We start from the raw sequence: 14,075 nt of genomic DNA on the forward strand, positions 1-14,075 counted from the left end.
TTTCTTGATGGTATATAAAAATATTTGATAGTAATGGGCTTAGAGGATTCCCATGGTAAGTCCTGCATCGTTGTTTGTGTATGTGTATATTTGATTATAAATTCAAAGTAGTCCTGATTTATGCAAATTTCAAGAAGGTGTAAAACTTCGGATGTAATGATTGTATATAAGATCCTTTCTAAAGAGCTGTAGTGATGTTAATTGTTAATAAATTTTGTGAAAATATAAAAAACAAAAGTGTTTAGTGTTTTACTGTTAGATAACATTAATTTACATCAAGTTCCTAACGGTCGAATACATCAATTTTTTTTTTTTCTATTTAAATCAATAAACACGCCATAGAAAATTATAAACATCAGAACATTAAATCAAACATCATTAGAACTTATTTATAATGATGTTTGGTTATGGTTTTTTGATTTTGATGTAAATAATTGTCAGTAGTAATTACACAAGAACTCTAAAATTATCGATTTGTATCCCGAGTGACACTTTGACAGTTTTAATTTATGCCAAAGTGTCACGAGGGCAAAACAAATCGATAATTTTAGAGAGCTCGAGAGCAATTCGGTAAGATTATTTCATGAATAAAACTGTCTTTTTAAATCATTTTAACTATTCTTATATTTATTATATTCAGGATCGTGATTTCTTCCAATATTCCTAACAATGTTTCTCCATTGGTCTCTATCTTCAGCTGCTCTAAGAGTGCTGAATTCTTTATTTGGTCAGACCATCTAGTTGGTGATCGTCCTCTTGATCTTCTCCCCGGAACGTTTCCAGGAACAATTAATCTCTCCAAACTGTCGTCACCTCTGCGAACCACGTGACCAAAGAATTGCAGAATTCGTTGCAGACATGTTGTGGACAGCCTTTTTTTATTATTGAGTTGGTTTAGAATGGAAACGTTTGTCCTATGAGCTGTCCAAGGTATGCGCAGCATTCTTCTCCAGCACCACATCTCAAAGGCATCAATTTTTTGGAGCCCGCATGCGCGAAGAGTCCAAGTCTCTGCTCCGTATAGAAATATTGAGAATACAAGGGCATTATACCAGTCTCTTCTTGATATTTTGAGAGATAGATCTGTCTTTCTAATCTTTAGTTAGGCGACTCATCGCATTTTTTGCCATACCAATACGTCTCCGAACTTCTGCTTCTAAGTTACCATCGTTAGTTATCTAGACCCGAGATAGACAAAGGTGTTTACTATCTGGTATTCCTGTAACATGTTAGTCAGTTGAATAGTGTCGAATCTGTCGACCACCATTATTTTTGTCTTAGCTTTATTGATTTTCAGACCAACTTTATTGCTTTAGTACTCAACTCTTCACAGAATATCAAACATGTCTTGCTCATTTGCTGCTATAAGTGTAGTGTCATCAGCAAATCTTAAATTGGAGATTTTCCTACCAGCTACTGTTACTCCACCAGTCCATCCTTCTAAAACCATCCTCATGACATGTTCACCATAGATGTTAAATAAGTCAGGTGACAACACGCATCCTTGTCTAACACCTCTCTCGGTCTTGAATTGGTTTGAGAACTTCTGATCTAGTCGTACTGTCGCTATATTGGGCTGGTTTGTTCCCTTGTACCTTTACCCTTTACAAACTCCGCTTGATCCTGAGGTAGGTATTTGGTAATGTAGATAGGTTTTTAATCTGTTTTTGATGATATGCAACAAGATTTTACTAGCATGTATTATTAGTGACAGTGTGCGGTAGTTTTCACATCTGGTAGTAGTTCCTTTTTTGTGTAGCGGGATATAAATTGAGGTACACCAATCACATGGCCATTTTCCTGAATTACAAACAGCGATACAGATGGAATATAACTTTCATCGCAGTATAATATTGTTCAATAAAATCTCACAGCAAGGTTCAGGAATCTGTTTTCTTGTGACGCGTCTAATTTAAGTATTATGGTTATATGGGATTTAACCACAATTATTGGTGTAATAAAAATCATATTTTTAATTAACTAATGTTCTGACGTTTCGATTTCCACTAAGGAAATCGTTCTCAAAAAAGAAATAAGAACATTATTCTGAAAAATACTGGGAACATTTTATAACCTGATTTTTTTGGTTATGAATTTCTTTTCAAACAATGAAATTTGATCTCAATCTTATGGACTATTTATAGCAATCTATGGATGAAAAAATTGTTTGACAATTATGTTGTCCTAGCTGGAGTAGCAAATTTGTTGTTGTTTGTTATTTTGTGATAATTTGTTTGTGTAATCTGTATCGTCGATGTGATTGTTGAAAAACATTAAATTTTTAATTTTGTTCATGGTTGCGCTGTGCTTTTCAATGATTTGTTCTTCAACTTCCTTTATTCAACTATTATTGGCATATTCTGGTTTTTGACTTCTTTTAGTATTGCAACCAAAGCCTACTGCATTCTGCTGATGGGTTTGTTACACATTTTTCTTCGTTAAGTAGAATGACTGCTTCTTCGACTTTTCTCTTTTTCATATATATTTCTTTCATGATTATTGATGCCTTTTCATTGTACTCTGTGATTGTTCTACAAGGCATGTTTGCATGTCTGAGATTTCTCTAAGTCTCTGTTTTTGATATATCTGTTTCATGCCCGTTTACCCTGACACTTAGTGATCTTGCAGTTTCTCCCATGTAGAAATTGTTGCATTCACATGGTATTTTGTAGATGCAGTTTTTGGATCTTTCTTGGGTGTTGTTGGGTTTGATATTTGAATTTATAGTTAATATGAATAGTTAATTAAAATTTAATTTTCATTACACCAATAATTTGTGGTTAAATACTATATAAACATAATACTTAAAATCTCATACTTCATTGGGTTTTCTCGTGCCGTTTTTTAAGTAGAAATCAAACGAATGTAGACAATACCTTTGTAGCTACTATGAAATCCAGGTTGTTTTTACCAGCGTTATAAATATGTACAAATGTGTTATCTATTTATCAACGTCTCATATTTTATGTATGCTATGCAATTTGATGACAATAAAAAAGTAAGTCGATTAGATGGACAATTTCATAATACATTGCTTTTAACTCGAATTACAATAAATAAGTCGCAAATAGAAAATTAAATTATTGAATATTTGTTATTTCTCACCTATATTATATCTATCATTAGACCAGAGTAATTAGCAAATAAAAATCCTTTTTCGTGACACTCTATGATACAGGTATCTAATAATAACTGCTTTTGATAAATTTGGTGATAACAATATGTAATAATCAAAATAATATGTATGCAAAAGATTAGTAATTTTTTTTAGTATAAACAATATAATATAAACAATGTAAGATCGCTATTTGATTTTAAATACTAACAGCGAAGACCGGTAAATTATATGAAAAAGTGACACAGTTTTCTGAAAAAGGATAGAAAGTCTTTTAAAATACGAGTTTATAATAGTTATTAATTTATGAAACAGTTCGTAAAGTATGCTTTTTGCGAACGCACGCTATTTTTAGAGCACGAGCGACAACGGAGCGAGTGCTATACATCGCGTAAGTTCGCAAAAAGTACTTCACGCACAGTTTCATACAATATTTTATCTACGATAAACAGATAGAAAAACTGTAACTCTTCGTCATTGGAATTCATTTCTATTCTACAATTTTTAGAACTTTGATATTTAAAAATCCTAACTACTTTCAAACCACAAAACTGTCAAAAATTTTGTTGTAAGTCATTGCTCATATTGTCATCACCATGACAACGCAAAAATTAAGGATATTTGATTATATGAAAGTATGCCAAAAAACCCATTGAAAGTGTGCGAAAAAGTAAATCCCATTTAAAATACATTGTTACTTCACGCACACTTTAAACCCTTCACTCACTGCTATCTATAATTTAATGGCAGTTTTCACAAACTAAAAACTTATACGTAGTATGACATAGAGTAGATAAAGTTATTTTTGTTAATTTGTTGCCTAATTATTGCAAAAATAGCTTCAAAAGGCGATTTTTTGAAAATTATTAATAACTTTTCTAAAAATTCACAAAAAATATTAATTTCGTTTGATAATCAAAACAGTTTTTAATTCCAAAAAACTTTTCATAATAACAATTTTCGATATTGTTAAATATAAAGATACTTTACCCGTGAGTGAAATTTATATTTCTTGACATACCTCGTATTACATTGATAAAATTTGATATCTGATGGTTACATCTTTAACTGAAAGGTATAGAATAAAGAAGATGCAGGAAGACAAAAGGAAGAACCTTACTGGGAGGTAAAGTGTCAGCAGAGGTATCCAGAGATAACTCATCTTATCTTCTCTTCTATGGAATTTGGTCATGGACCAGACATGGAGGACTCATCACCAAGAGACACCATGCCTGGCTAGGCGGACAATCTGGTTATCTGCACATATGACAAATTTTACGGCACAGTTAGAGATGCAAGAGGATTTGACTGCCGTCACAGAGTGTACGTCACAGAGTCCAAAATCATGAAATTTACCAGAAGCAAGAGTTTGCGGAGATTATATCCTCTAAACTTGATTAGCAAAAATCTAACTTATGAGCGAAGTAAAGTACTTTTGAAGGTAATACTTAGTGTAACCAACTCCAAATCAGTCGAATCCGGGACAAGCCTGAAAAATATATCTGAAATCCGGGACTTTGCAATGAAAATCGGGCCATTTTTTTTTCAGAAGACGATAATTAAAATACTTCTTCTTCTTCTCATTGTCCTTATACCCAACAAGAGCGTCGGACTTTGCTATCACCTACCTATCTTTTACCCATTTTTTCCGCGCCTTCCGGTCTGCTGCCATTTCCTTCATCTGTTGCAGTTTTCCCTCTCTTGGTCCCGATTTCCTGGAGTTGTTCCATCCACCCCTTTCTAGGTCTGCCCCTTCTCCCTTCCCCTGTCTTTTCACATCTGTCACCGACTTTACTAGTCTGTTCTCGTTCATAGTTTTATGTCCAAATCAATTCAGTTTTCTTTTTTCAATTCTTTTCTCTATTGGTTCCTGTCTTAGCACGTTTCTGATGTTTTCGTTCCTTTCCCTGTCCAGCTTCATCTTTCCAGCTATTTTGCTCAGCCACTTCATTTCTGCTGCATTTATGGCACTTTCATGTCTTTTATTTGTAACCCATGTCTCGCTTGCATATAGAAGAGTTGGTACTGTGATTGTATAAAGGCGGGTATACATATGCGCTCTGTTCGGTGTGCGAGCCGCTCGCACGCAGCATATTTGTTAGATTAGTACGTGTTTTCAAGTGGCACACAAACGGCTCGCACACGGCGCACCACGATCTAACTTCTGTCGGCTTTTCAACAAATGCTTTGATGGTTCGCAATACGTATTTGGACGGGTTTGCGAGTGGTTTGTTGGTTTTGGGGCGCCTGAGTTAAATATTTGTTAGTAATGGAGTGGTCGGAAGGAAATATCAAACTTATTGATGTTTACCGTGGAAAATGAAAATGGGATGATGACATTGAATATATTTAAACATGTTAGCTTGCAACCCCCAACTTGCAACCTACTTGCAACCATCTTGCAACCAACTTACAACCAACTTGCAACCAACTTGCAACCAACTTGCAACTCAACTTGCAACCAATCGGAATAAAACCAAACACTTCTCGATGAGAATAGGAGAAGCTACTCCCGACGTCGGCCGATATCGAATCTGATCTGATCGGAGAAAAACGGATCCAATGTAGGCACCCACATTTAATACTAATTTATCTACAATTACTAAATGTTCGTAAGTTTCCTCTGGATCGCGGAAGGTTCGTCAAAATGAAAAATTTTAACGAACATTAACCGAGCCACGAACGCGCGGCGCTCACACGGCGCGGAGTTGGCGGGGGGTATGTATCTCCGCCTTTATATACATGTATTTTTGTTTCCTGGCTGATTTCCCTTCTTCCCAGTATCGTATTATTAATCACATAATATATTCTCGTAGCTTTCTTTGTTCTATTTGCATTTTCTAAGTCTAGGTTTCCGTCGTTCGATAAAAATTAAAATTAAATTAAAATACAGAAACTAAAAAAGTCCACCGTTTTAGTTTTCATAGTACTATAATACCACGATATAAAATGGCGTTTTGGATGTGGTCTTAGTTTTACACTCTAGAAATTGTCGACTTTTTTTTGTCCCACCAATTCAATTAGATGTGAATTTTTAGAAGGATAACGTATTCAAAATAGAATTATTTTACCAAAACGTTGAAAATTCGGATGGCCCGGAAGACTTGTCCGGGACGCCGGGACACGACGTTGTATTTCGGGCCACGTCCCGGATTTTTCGGACTAGTTGGTCACGCTAGTAATACTAGATTCCAGTAGATAAACTAATCAGCAGATAAAATGAACAACCGTTATAGTATCCAGACACAGATGAAACCGGTTTATTATACTCAATTCTTTGTCAGTTATGAAAATATATTGTACTTTAATTCGAGTAGACCAATAAAAATCTAAAGAGATTCCAATAAGAATAGAAGTACGACAATGATGTATACTGTCCCCTCTACTTTTTAATAGCTGTTCAGAAGAGATGTTTATAGAGGTAATACTAGAAGACATCAATGAAGGCATATCAATTGGAACACTAGTGAATAATCTGAGAAATGCAAACGATACAATACTCCCTGCGAAGAACCAATCCATACCGCGAGAGGTAGGGAATGGTTCTGAACACACAAAAACAAAAATCATGAATATCAGTAAGAACAAGATTGAAGACGAAACAATCTACGTTAAAGGAAAAGCTTTAGAGAAATTACCTAGATCAGGGCTTCCCAAACTGTGCGTCGCGACGCCCTGGGGCGTCGCGGCGTTGTCCCAGGGGCGTCGCCTGTCAGCGCGGACTTTTAATACAGACAATATATTTGTCTGGATAGTATGTATGCATTTGACTACAAGCTCTCATCAAAACCAAGGTTCCAAGTGTAAAATGGACACATTGTGTCATACATAGAGAGGCCTTAGCAGCAAAGAACATTACACCTGAATTAAGTGTTGTGATAGATAGCATTATTAAAGTGGTGAACTACATTAAAACATGACTCGTGAAATCAAGTCTTTTCCATAAACATTGTGAAGAAATGGAGGCCGAGCTCACCTCTTTAATTTATTATTGCAACTCTCGTTGGCTGTCCAAAGGCAACGTACTCGCACGTGTATATGTATCTAAATGTTGATTGACTGTTTTCCTGCTTTACAAGGTATTCTACAAGAAAAATCGATAGAAATCCTCGGTTCCTCTTTAAAAAATATGTTTACACAACACATGTTATCATTGAACGAACACTGAGAAATGTTTTCCCAAAAATCTGGAGCAATATGACTGGGTCAGACAGAATCTCTCCCTAGTCATTCACACCATCGACACTTTCAACAGAGGAAGAAGAACAACCGGCAGAATTGTCCTGTGATTCCAGCCTAACGCTTCAACACGACAAGGACCTGTTTCAATTTTGGAGCTCAGTTTCTCATAATTATCATGCCATCAGCACTGCTGCATTAAAGGTTTTATTACCATTTGCGATTTCGTACTTGTTTGAAACGGGCTTTTCTGCAGTTGCAGTAATTAAAAACAAGTACAGGTCAAACATAAACTTAGAAAAAGAAATTGGAGTGACAATTTCCAAATTGGAGCCCCGGTTTCATAAGCTATGCTCAAAAAAGCAAGCACGTCCCTCACATTAACCAGCCAGTTACATAAATAAATATCCCTTTTTATTTTTGTGCCTATGTTTTGATTTCTTTCTTAATTTCTATAAAAATTATAAATAACCTGTTACTAGGCTAGTACTATAATTGGTAAGTATTATTGGAGGTTGAGTTGAGGGGCGTCGCAAAAAAAAATAGCAAAGTCCCAAGGGCGTCACAGTACGAATAAGTTTGGGAAGCCCTGACCTAGATACAATTATTTGGGATGTGAACTAAATGAAAAATGCGACTGCGGAAAATGGACTCGACTAAAAACCTTGTCAGCTTTGAAATGTGGTTACTCTGGGCTAATTAGCAAAATAAAAGGAATAGCTATTTGTATAACAAGGAAGGAAAGTGCTACTTTTCCTCCCGAGAATGAAGTTTACTGCCCGACGCGTAGCGAAGGGCAGTAATCATTCAAGGGAGGAAAAGGCACTTTACTCCCATGTTATACATATGGTTTTTCCACCTTCCTCAAATAACAAGTCATTTTTTCATTTTTACTTAATTTATTTATTTAACTAACCAACAAAATGAAAAACTAACAAGTAGGTACAATATAACTGTCAACTGTCAAATATAAGTCAAATTATTAATGTAAACATTGTTAAATCAAAATAACAATTTACTGTTTTTTACCATTCTGCAAAATATAGGGTGTTTTATAAATAAACGTTAAAATGTATAGATACTTACGTAATAGAAAATAGATATTGTACAGGGCGTCAATAAGTTATATTTCATGAATGAAATACCATGACGTCACTTTTACTTTTCCTCCCTAGGGAGGAAAAGTACAACTTTGCTCCCTACAATCAGGTTCGGAAAAGTATACTTTCGGTAGAGGTAGGTGGAAAAAGTTATTTACCAGCAATTTTATTGCTGGAATCGAATCTTATGATTGTATATATTAATAATATAGGTATGTAAAGTCCGCAGATAATGTGCTACTTTTTTTTATAAACAAAATGACGCCCGAAAATAGTGTTTTTCAATTTTTGCTCTATAACTCCAAAGATTTTAACTTGGCACCAAAAACACCCAAATAAAAATTCACCGTAATTAAATTGTGCATAGAGACGTGTTTTTCCCGATTTACTTCGACGAAAATTTTCCCCGGAAAATGCGGGTTTTTCCAACAAAATCTTTAATTTTCAACTAAAATTTTAGATAAGTAATTGTTTATCAATAATTAAATAACTTGGTAATATAAAATCTCTTTTCGTATAGATTATAATTCCATAAGTCGATGGAAATTGAATATACAGTTTAGCAACAATTGAATTGTTAATTAAAAATTTACGGTCGCTATAATAACCACAATAATTATGATAGATAAGAATAATTATGATTTTTATATAAAAAGACACTGTATTCTTTTTCTCATGATCATCTTTCAGTGCGTCACAGTTTTTCGATTTCTTTCTAACGCATTAAATTGTATGTGACAGAAAAAAAAGGCACGTCCGTGATTACAGACATTTACAACATTTATTCTAGTTATTCTAGTTGTCGATAGGTGGCGCCATAATAAAAATTTTTTTTTAATTAGATAATTATTACAAATATAATCTGTATAATTTATAAGACTATACAAATCAAAGAAAATACCATTTTATAAATGCAAGAAACACATTTGATTTGTTTTTATTCCAAATTGAAAATAAAATGTGACAACTGTCAGATTTAACTAAAATGAAGTTATTTACCAGGAATCGAATCTTATGATTTTATATATTAATAGTATAGATATGCAAAGCCCGCACATAGTGTGCTACTTTTTTTATAAACAAAATGGCGCCCGAAAATTGTGTTTTTTTCAATTTTTGCTCTATAACTCCAAAGATTTTAACTTTACACCAAAAACACTCAAATAAAAATTCACCACAATTAAATTCTGCATAGAGACTTGTTTTTTCCGATTTACTTCGACGAAAACTTTCCCCGGAAAAAGCGGGTTTTTCCAACAAAATCTTTAATTTTCAACTAAACTTTTAGATAAGTAATTGTTAATCAATAATTAAATAACTTGGTAATGTAAAAGCCCTTTTCGTATAGATTATAATTCCAGAAGCCAATTGAAATTGAATGAACAGTTTAGCAACAATTGAATTGTTAATTAAAAATTTACGGTCGCTATAATAACGACAATAATTATGATGCATAAGAATAACTATGATTTTTTCATAAAAAGACACCATACCTATCTAATGTACCTTACAGAATTGAAATTGGACTATTTAATTTGGCGGCTTCAGGCATATTTTAAAATTATTAAGAGTTTTTTGGCTTATAAACAAATAGAATATCTCGGGAAATATTAAACTGAATTAAATTGTAATAACGGTATTCGAACAACAGCGGCAGGACGCTTCTTCTAAAAGAAAAAACGTTTAATTATGATGAGTAGTTCCTGAGATATAACCGGTCAAAATTGACCGGAATTTACGGCAAAGATATAAACAATAGGATCATAATATTTCATCATCACCTTTTTATTTTTGTCCTCTTTCTCCACACCAATTTTCATATCCTTAAAATACTGATAACATATATTATTATAATAAAAACTATCGATAATACGTGTGAAAATTGCCAAAAATAGCAAAATTCCAATCAAAAATTAGGTTGGAGAAAATGTAACCCTCAAAGTTTAAAATCGGTATACGTTAAAAAAATGCATTTTCTCGGCTTCCCATGGAGAAATTTTCTTCATTCTTTTTTTGTTCCCAAGTAACTCGAGTAGAGCCATCGAACTAACGCATTATTAAATGTCAAACTTGCTTTTGTTTTGTTATAATAAATTAATTTATTTATTTCTAACACAACATTTTAATTTGTTTAAATAAAAATTGTTTAAATAATTATACAGCTTTCAAATGAGAATATTTATGTTTTTAACTTTAAAAGGTACACTTGTAGTAAGTTTATCTAAAAAAAAGCTTACAACTGGAAAAATATATGTAGTTTTCTGTCCTTATAAATAAATTAATCTATTATAACAAAACAAAAGCAAGTTTGACATTTAATAATACGTTAGTTCGATGGTTCTACTCGAGTTATTAGGAAACAAAAAAAGAATGAAGGAAATTGCTCCATGGGAAGCCGAGAAAATGCATTTTTTTAACGTATACCGATTTTGAACTTTGAGGGTTACATTTTCTCCAACTTAATTTTTGATTGGAATTTTGCTATTTTTGGCAATTTTCGCACGTATTATCGATAGTTTTTATTATAATAATATATGTTATGAGTATTTCAGAAATATGAAAATTGGTGCAGAGAAAGAGGACAAAAATAAAAAGGTGATGGTTTGAAAATTATGATCCAATTGTTTATATATTTGCCGTAAATTCCGGTCAACTTTGACCGGTTGTATCTCAGGAACCACTCATCATAGTTAAACGTTTTTTCTTTTAAAAGAAGTGTCCTGCCACTGTTTTTCGAATACCGTTTTCACGATTTAATTTAGTTTAATATTTCCCAAAATATTCTATTTGTTTATAAGCCAAAATATTGTTTATAAATTTAAAATATTCGTGAGGCCACTTAAACAGTCCAATTTCAATTCTGTAAAGTGCATTAGATAGATATAGTGTCTTTTTATGAAAAAATCATAGTTATTCTTATGCATTATAATTATTGTCGTTATTATAGTGACCGTAAATTTTTAATTAACAATTCAATTGTTGCTAAACTGTTCAATCAATTTCCATCGACTTCTGGAATTATAATCTATACAAAAAGGGCTTTTACATTACCAAGTTATTTAGTTATTGATTAACAATTACTTATCTTAAAGTTTAGTTGAAAATTAAAGATTTTGTTGGAAAAACCAGCTTTTTTCGGGGAAAGTTTTCGTCGAAGTAAATCGGAAAAAACATGTCTCTATACAGAATTTAATTGCAGTGAATTTTTATTTAAGTGTTTTTGCTGTAAAGTTAAAATCTTTGGAGCTTTAAAGCGAAAATTGAAAAAAAAACAGGATTTTCGGGCGCCATTTTGTTTATAAAAGAAGTAGCACACTATCTGCGGACTTTGCATACCTATATTATTAATACATACAATAATAAGATTCGATTCCAGCAATAAAATTGCTGGTAAATAACTTTTCTTTGTATTTTGCTTATTAGCCCAGAGTATTTATACAACTGAAATTGGACTATTTAATCGGCCTCAGGAAAAATAGAAATAACTCGGTAAATATTAAATCAAAATAAATCATGAAAACGGTATTGAAAAAATAAAGAGAGGCTTCTTTTAAAAGAAAAAACGTTTAATTGTGATGAGTGGTTCCTAAGATACAACTGGTCAAAGTTGACCGGCATTTACGGCAAAGATACTACATATTTTCTCCAGTTGTAGACTTTGTTAGATAAACTTACTACAAGTGTACCTTTTAACGTTAAAACACAAATATTCTTATTTGAAAGCTGTATAATTATTTAAACAATCTTTATTTAAACAAATTAAACATTTTTCAAAAGGTACATGGCAACCACTCCCATGGTAAAAGCGCCTTTCGGCATCATATAGATTTTGATCCTTCGACTATCCACTACTTACTACTTATTCTCAAATTTTTAAGCAAATCGATCCATTCTGTAAAAAATGCAAGGTTTTGTCCTATATAAAGCTTCATTTCTTTTACCAATAATAATTTTTCATCTTTCCTGAGATTCCAATTCAGTAAATTCTCATTGACCAAGGTACACTTCAATATAATTGTTTATATAAGAAAATTCAAGTTAGCAACAATTTTGGTGATGCAATTTCCAATATCAGTATTATGAGATATTTTGCGACATAAAAATCATTGTTATTGATGATAAAGAATCGTGGTTTAAACAAACAAATGAATGAGATAACAGAAGTAGGGCAAGGCAGTGTACAAAATCTTTATGATAAATAGGGATTTAATTAAAAATTATAACAATGATAGTTAAAGGGAGATTGAAAAACTACAAAACTGATAACCCAGAGGAATTAATCGCAATTTGTGTTCCGGTCAGTCCACGAAATTTTCGGTTTATAATATATTACAGAATTTAATGTACAGTAGAACCCCGTAAATCCGAACCCCGCGAATCCGAACTTTCGGCAAATCCGAACCAACGGAAAGTGAAAAAAAATTAAAAATTCAAGACAAAAACTTAAAAACATGTTTATTATACATATTAAAGCCAGAAAATTGGACAATGTAGGATTACTAGGACTTTGACATTTAAAATTTCTTAAAAATAAATATTATACTTTAATATTATATAGGTTTATAAAGTGTTTATAAAGGTTAAACACAAACTTACTTTGGTTCTCTCGGCCAAGCCGCACACCAAAGAAACATGAAACGAAAAACATGAAACATGAAACGAAAAACATGTTTCATGAAACTAAAACACTGCTAAACAAGTCTCAAAGTCCGCCTATCAATGAAACGAGTGTGATTCATGCTCATGACACATTTTTATTTTCGGAGAGTTTCATAAATGGCCGGACGTATATTTGTTTAGCATTGGTTTATTTCCATGAAACGTAATTTACGTTTCATGTTTCTTTGATGTGCGGTTGGGCTCGCAGTCAACTTGAGTCCAAAAATATTGTCCATACTCTTGCGAAAACGTTTGGCTACTCAAAATCACAATGAAAGCTTTGAACTACTAGTTAAGGCTAACTTTCGGATAATCCGAACTTTTCGGAATCCGAACAGGCTGTCCCCCCAATTAGTTCGGATTTGCGGGGTTCTACTGTATAGTTATTTTTATAAGTAGTGCGAAAAGTCATACTTTTCCGCACGCGATTGCAGTTTGTCGAACGACGCGAAGGGGAGTTCGGCAAGCAGTCGAGTGCGGAAAAGAGACTTTCCGCAAGAGTTAGGAACAATATTTTTTCTACGAGCGGTTAAAAAATGGCCAAATCTTAATCAATTAATTGAATTAAAAAAATAACGCTAATAAGTTATAATAATCCCGAATTTATATCAATACAGGTTTTAATATTTTAAAGTCATAGCAACGATGTCAAACAAAGCGATTATTGTCAAAAAGCACGTCACACACTTTAAAATTTCCACGCATCTTTACTTACGAATTTTAAAATAATTCAGTGATTTAGATGGCATCAAGTGACGAAGAACTACCCCAATCTATTCTCGATATTGTCAATAATCTTGATCTGTTACCGGAAAAATCAGCAAACAGGTACAAGGAAGAATACAACGTTTTTATGAGTTGGTGTAAAGAAAAAAGTGTAAATATGCATGTAAACTCAGTGCGGAAAAGTAAAACTTTCCAAAGTAAAACGCGTGCGGAAAAGTAGACTTTTTGCACGCTCGTAGAAAAAAATTATATCGATGCTATAAACGTGACTAATTAGTGGAGTCAATGGAGTTTTT

General features: G+C 32.9%; 1 protein-coding gene and 1 long non-coding RNA gene across 3 annotated transcripts in view; one reads left to right on the plus strand and one right to left on the minus strand.

Annotated features, from left to right (window-relative positions):
• LOC126883743 (uncharacterized) overlaps positions 1-14,075 on the plus strand; it is a 262,760-nt gene that overhangs the window by 151,915 nt on the left and 96,770 nt on the right. The gene's annotated exons all lie outside the window — the stretch shown is intronic.
• The window catches only part of LOC126884017 (uncharacterized), an 88,279-nt gene that overhangs the window by 38,033 nt on the left and 36,171 nt on the right, over positions 1-14,075 (minus strand). Inside the window, exon 1 of one of the 2 annotated variants that reach the window (XR_007697806.1) lies at positions 3,106-3,179. The exons of the other annotated variant lie outside the window; for it this stretch is intronic. This is a non-coding gene — a long non-coding RNA (uncharacterized LOC126884017). Of the gene's footprint in view, positions 1-3,105; positions 3,180-14,075 lie in introns of those variants that run through there. 2 annotated transcript variants of the gene reach the window in all.

Source organism: Diabrotica virgifera, chromosome 4, assembly GCF_917563875.1.
Source record: "Diabrotica virgifera virgifera chromosome 4, PGI_DIABVI_V3a".
In the NCBI taxonomy this organism is placed as follows: domain Eukaryota; kingdom Metazoa; phylum Arthropoda; class Insecta; order Coleoptera; family Chrysomelidae; genus Diabrotica; species Diabrotica virgifera.